Here is a 10,024-nt window from a genome sequence, read left to right on the forward strand (position 1 = left end):
TACAAGCTTCATGATTTAACAATTGACAGTATATCTGAAATAGCCTTTACAATGACTTTTTTCACTATTTAGTTTCTGCAATCGAACCCGTCAAAATTAATTGATGTTCGTACTCCATTTCACACCAAAACTGCAAGAATAAGGTAAGAAAAAAATATAACAATAACCTTATAAGTAGCTTCAAATTCTTCTCTTTGTTGATATATGGAAGAAAGAAATTTAAGAAGAGCATCTCAGCCCTCCCACTGTTAATTTAGTTATATCTGATGAACATAGAGAACGATATTTTCATGAGAATCTGTAAGTAATATGTCATTAACCCATGTCAAATTTGAAATATAAATAAGTAAATATTTCGAAGTACTTGAGCAGAATAACATATAACCCTGTTTGATTATTGATTTTAATTAACCAAATTTCAAAGTTATCGCTAAGTTCAAGTACTTAAGAAGAATAAGAATAGCTTATGATCTGGAACAAAATTGAAGAATCCAAAAATGCCTAATATTATCAGGATATGTTAATTCAAGAACCAAATTACCCTTCAACTACAATTTTAGAGACTGAATAATTGTTCATTGGGTTTTGATTTGTTATTTATAAGAGGAAAATAATTTAATCACAACATTGTTTCAAAAGAGTCCTACCATTTCTATTCTATCAATTACAATGTCCGAATAAACTTCTACTTATCAGCATTATATAAACCATTTATTAAAAGAAAAAGTTGATGACAATATAATAAAAAAATCATAAACGATATACCATTATTCGTGTGAGTGTGTCCCTTTTGCAACAACTATTACACAGTGATCATAATATCACTTAGTTTGCCATTCCTTGCTGAGCAAGTTACAACTGTTAGGGTTCTTATCATATATTGCATGCTTATGATAGGTTACCATGCACTTACAGTTTTGTATATATACCGGTTGTAATGATCACTTCATCAATAACAAATCATTTTACTCTCATTTCTCTTCTTTCCTAATATGGTATCATGCGCCTCTTCTCCATAGGAGAAAGGTTGTTACGATCCAATAACGGTTTTGTAACCGTTTTTCTCCGCTGCATTTTCTTCTCCGATCATCATTTTGATCGTTGATTCTTGTTCTTTCCGGTGTTGATTCTTGTTTTCCACCGTGATTCTTGCTTCTTGTGGTTGTTTCAACCTTATTACGCCGTTCATTTTCACAGTTGCACCAATTTCTCGTTTCTCTTCATCTTCTTCATTGAAGCTTCTTCATACTCTGTTTTTCTGCAACTTGAATTCTTCTCTGAATTTCCATGGCGCCTCGTACTTCATCTCCTGATACTGAATCTGTTTACTTCGTTCATCCTAGTGAGAATCCTAATTCTCTTTCTATTACTCCTAAGCTCACTGGTTCCAATTACATTGCATGGAGCCGCACTGTTGAGCGTTCTTTAGGAACGAAGAACAAATTAGGTTTCATCAATGGCTCAATTCCAATGCCTGATGAAGATGATTTGAACCGTTCAGCTTGGGAACAATGTAATCATCTGGTTCAATCTTGGCTCATCAATTCGGTGTCAGAATCTATTGCACCAACTATTGTGTTTTGTGACACTGCTCTTGAGGTATGGCTTGATCTGAAAGAAAGATTTTCTAAAGTTGATCGTATTCGTATTGCAAATTTGCGTTCATCAATTAACAACTTGAAGCAAGGTTCTAAGAGTGTTTTAGAGTATTTCACTGAAATGAAATCTCTTTGGGAAGAGTTATCTTCACACAGACCAATCCCTAACTGTGTTTGTGTTCATCCCTGTCGTTGTGTTGCTTCAAGAACTGCTAAGTATCATAGAAATGAAGATCAAATAATGCAGTTTTTAACTGGTTTGAATGATCAGTTTTCTGTGGTGAGAACTCAAGTTCTTCTTCTTGATCCTCTTCCTTCTTTGAACAAGGTTTACTCTTTGGTTGTTCAAGAGGAGAGTAATCATGCTTCTCTCACTTCATTAAGTGTTTCTGAAGATTCCTCTATTCAAATTAATGCTTCTGAATCAAGGAAACCTCAAGGGCGTGGTAAAGGTTCCTATGGTAATAAACCAACTAGGTTTTGTACTTTCTGCAACCGTACAAATCATACTGTGGATTTTTGTTACATGAAGCATGGTTACCCCAATGTTAACAATAGATCCATGCCTCGTGCCAATGCAAATGCTGCTTGTCAAGAAGATATGGAAACTGGTACTTCATCTTCTTCTGGTTCAGGTGCTTCTGCAAGTTCTTCATCTGCTGGTTTCTCTCAAGAGCAGCTTGCTCAGCTTGTATCCATGCTACAACAATCAAATTTAGTTGTTTCAGCATCTCCTCCTTCACAAGCTACTTCAAATCATGTCACTTCCACCAGCATTGCAACACCTGATGCTTCTGCAGGTATATCTGCTTCTGTTTCTTCTTCCACAAGTAAACCTTCCTTTTGGCTCATTGACTCAGGTGCAAATGAGCATATTTGTTGTGATCTTTCATATTTCAGTTCATTTTATAGAATCAAACCTATGTATGTCTCTTTACCTAATGGTAATTTGGTATTAGCTTATCATGCTGGTACTGTCTCTTTCAATTCCAAGTTTACCTTGCATCATGTTCTTTATTCACCTCATTTTAAACTCAACCTCATTTCTGTAGCCAAAGTATGTGAATCATTGTCTTGTTTCTTTCAATTTTATCTTGACAAATGTATTATACAGGACACACAGTCTTTGAAGATGATTGGTTTGGCTAAACAAGTGGATGGCTTGTACAAGTTTTATCCTTCATGCAAGGTTTCAAATATTGAGTCACCTTCTGTTTCTAGTGCTTCTTGCAATGTTATTTTACCTTTCAGTTGTAATAAAAATGATCATTTTGTACCCAATGATGCCTTGTGGCACTTTAGACTTGGTCATTTGTCTAATCAAAGACTTTCCAAAATGTCTCTTTTGTATCCTGATATTACTTTCAATAATAAAGATACTTGTGATCTTTGTCACTTTGCCAAGCATAAGCATTTACCTTTTATCTCTAGTTCTTCATATGCTTCTATCAATTTTGAGCTTATATATATGGACATTTGGGGTCCTTTATCTGTCACTTATGTGCATGGACATAGGTACTTTCTTACCATTTTAGATGACCATAGCAGATTCCTTTGGGTTATTCTTCTTAAAACCAAATCTGAAGTATCTAGTCATGTCCAGAACTTCATTCTCATGATTAAAAATCATTTTCATACAACCCCCAAGTTCATAAGATCTGATAATGGTCCTGAATTCAATTTACCTTCATTTTATGCATCTCATGGTATTATTCATCAAAAATCTTGTGTTGAAACCCCACAACAAAATGGTAGGGTTGAAAGAAAACATCAACATATTTTAAATGTTGGAAGAGCCTTATTGTATCAATCCAAACTTCCACCCTCTTTTTGGTCTTATGCTATTCATCATGCAGTTTTCCTTATTAATAGAGTTCCTACACCTATATTACAAAATCACTCCCCTTATTTCATGCTTCATCATAAACTTCCTAACATTTCTTTGTTCAAAGTTTTTGGATGCCTTTGTTATGCTTCCACCTTACAATCTCATAGAACAAAGTTACAACCTAGAGCTAGAAAATCCATTTTCTTGGGTTACAAGGCAGGTTATAAAGGTTTCACATTATATGATCTCCATTCCATAGAAATTTTTGTCTCTAGGCATGTGACTTTCCATGAAAATCACATCCCTTATCCTCATTCACCCTCTTCTACTTCACCTGATTGGGAGTATTTCTCTCATCATTCTCCTTCTCCTTCTGTTGATACTTTTCCTTCACAACCTCCCATTTTTGATGACATTGTTTCTCCACCTACTACTACTTCTTCTTCACAGCCTTCTCCCATTGTTGAATCTGTCCCTTCCTCTTCACCTGTTGTTCCTTTTGTTCCCAGACATTCTACCAGAAATATTACTACTCCTTCTTATTTGCAAGATTATGTTTGCAATAACATTCATGCATCCACATATCCCATTTCACATTATGTTTCTCATCACATGTTATCTAATACTCATTCTTCTTTTGTTATGACCCTTCACTCTCAATCTGAGCCCACATCATATGCTGAGGCAAGTAAATTTGATTGTTGGAAGAATGCTATGCAAGCTGAACTTCAAGCTCTTGAGAAAACTGGTACTTGGAAGCTTGTGGATTTACCTCCAAATGTCAAGCCTATTGGTTGCAGATGGATATATAAAATCAAGTTTCATGCTGATGGTTCAATTGAGAGATACAAAGCTAGGCTTGTGGCCAAAGGATACAATCAAATTGAAGGTTTGGATTACTTTGACACATATTCTCCAGTTGCCAAGCTTACAACTGTGAGACTGGTCATTGCTTTATCTTCAATTCATAACTGGCACATTCATCAGCTTGATGTTAATAATGCCTTTCTTCATGGTGAACTTCAAGAAGATGTATACATGATTGTTCCACCTGGCATTAAGACTGATAAACCAAATCAAGTTTGTAAACTGCAGAAGTCCTTGTATGGTTTGAAACAGGCCAGTAGGAAGTGGTATGAAAGATTAACTTCCACTCTCATGCAACATGATTACATTCAGGCAACCTCTGATCATTCCTTGTTTGTGAAGAAAACATCATCCTCATTTACTATTCTTTTGGTTTATATGGATGACATCATACTTGCAGGCAATTCTCTTCAGGAATTCACTCACATCAAATGTGTTTTGGATTCATTGTTTAAAATCAAGGATTTGGGTCAGTTAAAATACTTCTTAGGCATTGAAGTTGCACATTCCAAATCAGGGATTTCTCTATGTCAGAGAAAGTATTGCTTGGACTTACTTGATGATTCAGGTACTATAGGTTCCAAACCTGTATCCACTCCTTCAGATTCATCAGTTAAGCTTCATCATGATTCTGGCCCTCTCTATGATGATATTCCTGCATATAGAAGATTAGTAGGTAGACTGCTATATCTTAACACTACCAGGCCAGACATTACTTTCATCACCCAGCAACTGAGTCAATTTCTCTCTAAACCAACTCAAGTTCATCACCATGCAGCTCTCAGAGTCTTAAAATACCTCAAGGGTTGTCCAGGCAATGGTTTGTTCTTTCCCAGGAACACTTCTCTTGCCCTCCAAGGATTTTCAGATGTAGATTGGGCTGGCTGTCTTGACACTAGAAAATCAATTTCTGGTCAGTGTTTCTTTTTAGGAAGCTCTCTCATTTCATGGAGGACAAAGAAGCAGATCACTGTATCCAGATCTTCTTCTGAGGCTGAATATAGAGCTCTTGCATCTGCTACTTGTGAGCTTCAGTGGATTCTGTACCTTCTCAGAGATTTGCATGTATCTTGTACCAAGCTTCCTGTGCTTTATTGTGACAATCAGAGTGCCATTCACATTGCCTCTAACCCTGTGTTTCATGAGCGCACAAAACACTTAGAAATTGATTGCCATTTGATCAGAGAGAAGCTGCATTCTGGCATACTTAAGCTGCTACCAGTTTCTTCACAAGACCAAGTAGCTGATTTCTTTACAAAAGCTTTGCTTCCAAAGACATTTCATGCTTTACTATCCAAGTTAGGCTTGATTAACATCTATCAACCTCCAACTTGTGGGGGGATATTACACAGTGATCATAATATCACTTAGTTTGCCATTCCTTGCTGAGCAAGTTACAACTGTTAGGGTTCTTATCATATATTGCATGCTTATGATAGGTTACCATGCACTTACAGTTTTGTATATATACCAGTTGTAATGATCACTTCATCAATAACAAATCATTTTACTCTCATTTCTCTTCTTTCCTAATAACAACATAAGGCCTGGGTTCATGGTCCACGACACCTTCTCTATAGGGCAGACTAAATCATAATAAACAAAATTAAAATAATCAATCAATACTCATAATCATTGTTTTAGAGAACTAACATTACAGCTTTCATATCATTGCAGAGTTCCAGTCACTGTGAAGTTCAGTCTCTGAGATTAAGAAATAATAAAAATTGACAATTTTTTAGAGGAACCAGAGAGGAAGAAGAATTAATGACAATGAAGAAGGAGATTGAATGAGATGGCAAACCAACAGAATTGTTCAAAAATTAAAGTAAAAATTACCTGGAATCTATGGTTTGAGAGATTGATTGCAATTTGTGACTTGAGGGAAACAAGATATGACCCACAACAAGAAAAAACTTCCAAACACCTTAGAAACCAAAACCCATAAATCAAAATGATGTCTTTTTTAGATTCTGGAAGATGGGTCAGATCTATAATAAAGTAAAACTAAACTACAACTGAATTGGTATTTGGTATGTAACAATGTGGTGCATTGTTTTGAAGATCAAGGTGAAATGAAGTGTTATGGTTGAAATGGGTCAAAGAAAATGAGACAATGAAAGAAAAAGGTTGCATTTAGGTGGCGATGATGGAAGCAGGGACTGGCATTTTCGGTTTGAAAATTTGTTTTTGAGTTGAAAGAAAGAAAGAGTTTGGGTTTCGATGGTCCCTGTCATGATTTTGACTCATTATAACATTAGAACTACTTTATCCCCATATAAAAGTTTGAGAGACTTATTTCGACATTTTTTTTCTATGAGTCAATGAATTGGACCGCAAAAAAATTAGTAGAGACCAAATTGAATCGTTATTAAAAAAACTAATCAAACAAATGGAAGGTAATATTCATAGTTAAACATTAGATGACTTAGATTTCATGATTGTAACTTTTGTACTACTTTCAGCACCGTATTACATTTGCTTATTAAATAATTGTTTTATAGTCTTTACAAAGCTTAGTTTTTATACAATAATAATATGTCTTTAATTTTTAGATATTTTAAATTTCTATTATTAAAATAAGTGTGTTCTCTTGACCCAAAAAAAAAAAAGTGTGTTCTTACCAAGTAACAGACTCGTTTTTATAAAATGTCAAAACAAAAAATTTATAAAATTCTATAAAGATTAAAATCAAAATATTTATATTTTATTGAGCCTAGTGAGTCATAAGATTTTTTTAATCACTTCGCATGATACATTTTAATTACAAAAGTGTAAACTAAACTATATTAATTATTTTTTAAAAAATTAATATTCCGCATTTGAGGATTGCCCCTATTTATAAACACATTGTCAAGTTATATTTTATTCGATGGAAGACTCTTTAACACACCGTATCACGCATATGACTAGACATCTAGAACGTGAATATAAACTGTGGGTAGTCCGATAGTGGAAACCTCATAGTCGGTGACCCAATGAATATTGGAGGAGGCTCCGATACCATGTTGAATGAGAGAGAAAAGAGAGACATATGATGAAAACTGTGTTTCTGAATAGCACTACATAAGGTTTATTAGATAATTTTTTAAAACAATAATACATTTTTTTATTAATATTCATATAACTACCAACCAAGATGTAAATACGTGTTTATGATAAGTGACGGAACCAAAAATATTTTTATGAGGGGGACCAATTTATTTATTTATATAAGTTTATTTTTTGTGCAAGAACTTTGACGTTTATTAAGTTTTTTCATTTTATTTTGGTCTCTTGAATTTTAAAAATTAAAAATTCTACTCTCTTAAATTATAAAGATTAATACTTTAGTCATTTTGTTATAAATGACAGAACGGAAATGATAAAGGAGTTTAGGTGATTATTAAAGTCATAGAAAAGATTTAGTAGTTTTTTTAATTTGTTGTTGCGTTATCAGGTTTTTATGTTGGGATTCCGAATTTATAAATGAACATAGAAGTAGTCAAGTACCCCTCCCGTTCGGTTTCAGTAAAATAATAGTAGCTCTCATGAATCTAAACCATTCAAAATAAAGAGTTTTTTTTGAGCAAAAAATAAAATAAAATAAAAATTAAATAAAAATAGTTTATCAGTGGTGGGATAGGGGTTTTCCCATCATAAACCGCAACTTGGGTTTCAAGTCCGTTTGTCAATGGAAGAAAATGAAAGCTTTTAAAAAAATGTTCTAATATAGTACTAATTAAAACAAAAGAGTAAGCATATGGCTTGGTGGTAAGTTGCCTTGATTTTCAGCTGAAGGTCACCGGTTCAAGTCTCAGCTATGTCAAATATTTTCAGCTGAAGGTCACCGGTTCAAGTCTCAGCAATGTCAAATATTATTGAATGTATTATTATTGAATGTATTTAATCTTTTGGTACATCAATTATACACGCGAGATTTCTTTGTGACGGAATACAAAAACGTCGCTAAGCATTAGTGGAACCTTCGACGGAAGTTGTGACAGACTAGTTAGAGAAGGAATGAAACCGTAGCAAAATTCCTCACAAATCTAGGAAAGCTCAGAACTCTGACGGAATTTGTGACGGATATGAAGCGACGATAGAAACCCTCACAAAACCTGTCGCTAATGACATCTTAACATTTACCCTCACAAAATCCGTCACAATTTGCGACGGAATACATAACCTCACAAAATTCCGTCGCAAAATCCGATTTTTCTAGTAGTGAAAAGGCATCTATTAAGTCAATTATTGTATTGTCTATAATCCTTAATAGATTCTGATTCACGATCCTCATTATCATTTTTGACAATGAAGCGAAGAACTCTGACGGAATTTGTGACGGATATGAAGCGACGATAGAAACCCTCACAAAACCTGTCGCTAATGACATCTTAACATTTACCCTCACAAAATCCGTCACAATTTGCGACGGAATACATAACCTCACAAAATTCCGTCGCAAAATCCGATTTTTCTAGTAGTGAAAAGGCATCCATTAAGTCAATTATTTTATTGTCTATAATCCTTAATAGACTCTGATTCACGATCCTCATTATCATTTTTGACATATAGCGCTATATTTTATATAAAAATATCACCAACGTTGAACTTTTTTTTCCAGTTCCATAGCATTTCGTTTATGACATAATTTATCGAGATCTGTATATTTTGATAAATATTGAACTCCTTGGCAAAATCAAGGAAAATTAAAAAAGTTGATAGTAGTAATAAATTATCGGTGATACTTGTCTTTTTTTAAAATTGGTTTTGGATTTCCAAACTATTGTATTTGCATTTCCAAAGTCTATTTTGAAAAATATTTTTTCATCTATGGAAGTTAATACTAGGGTGAGTCAAGATAAGTCACTTTGTTTGATTAAGACGTTTCGTGGCACTGTCCAAAATCAACCACGCCGTCTCAAGGATAAAACAAGTTCAACTACAACTCTGCGATTAGTTACTGTTCGAGAATTACAACTCGAATATGGTATTAGACCACTCTTTTAATACTGAAACCAAGTAATTATGGTACTGTGACCACTTTACTATAATATTATGATGTCAATATGGTATTTCAATCACTCAAATATGGTGTCACGACCATTTTAACTTCTCCAAGAATTGAAGAATATAATTTTTAGATCATTCTTAATTTTTGAAGGAACATTAGACCTCAAAAGGGACCTTAAAAATACTATTTATTCCGAAGGGACATAGATTATTGAGGGACTATGCTCTTGATATATATTATACTGTATATGCATATTTCTCCACGATGAAAAAAATTATTAGACAAATGCACATGACATGATACCTAAACCTTAGAGATTTACTTTTCCCACCCTGTGGTTTTCCTCGCGCGCCCCTTTTTTTCCCAAAATACCCCTAGTCCGGATTATATAATCCGAACCCATTCTGGAATATAAATTTCGGATTTATTCGTGTATTTTGGCACTTCATCCATCCTGATGGATGATGATGTCATTTATGAATATATTGATTCAGATTATATAATCCGAAAATTGTAGATAACTTCCGGATTATATAATCCGAAAAGTGTAAATCACCCCGTTGAAAGTCAACAAAAGGGGGTGGTGAACGATGGTTCCAGATTGTATAATCCGGAAAGTGATAATCCTGTCCGGATTAAAAAATCCAGACTGCATCAGTACAGAGGTAGAAGCCATCTGTTTTGGTTGAGCCTCTGTTTTAGAGCTGATTCAGTCAATTTTTTTTTGCCTTTGAC

The sequence above is a fragment of the Medicago sativa genome, chromosome 8, assembly GCF_051527215.1.
Source record: "Medicago sativa cultivar Bolivia chromosome 8, Bolivia_mono, whole genome shotgun sequence".
In the NCBI taxonomy this organism is placed as follows: Eukaryota; Viridiplantae; Streptophyta; class Magnoliopsida; order Fabales; family Fabaceae; genus Medicago; species Medicago sativa.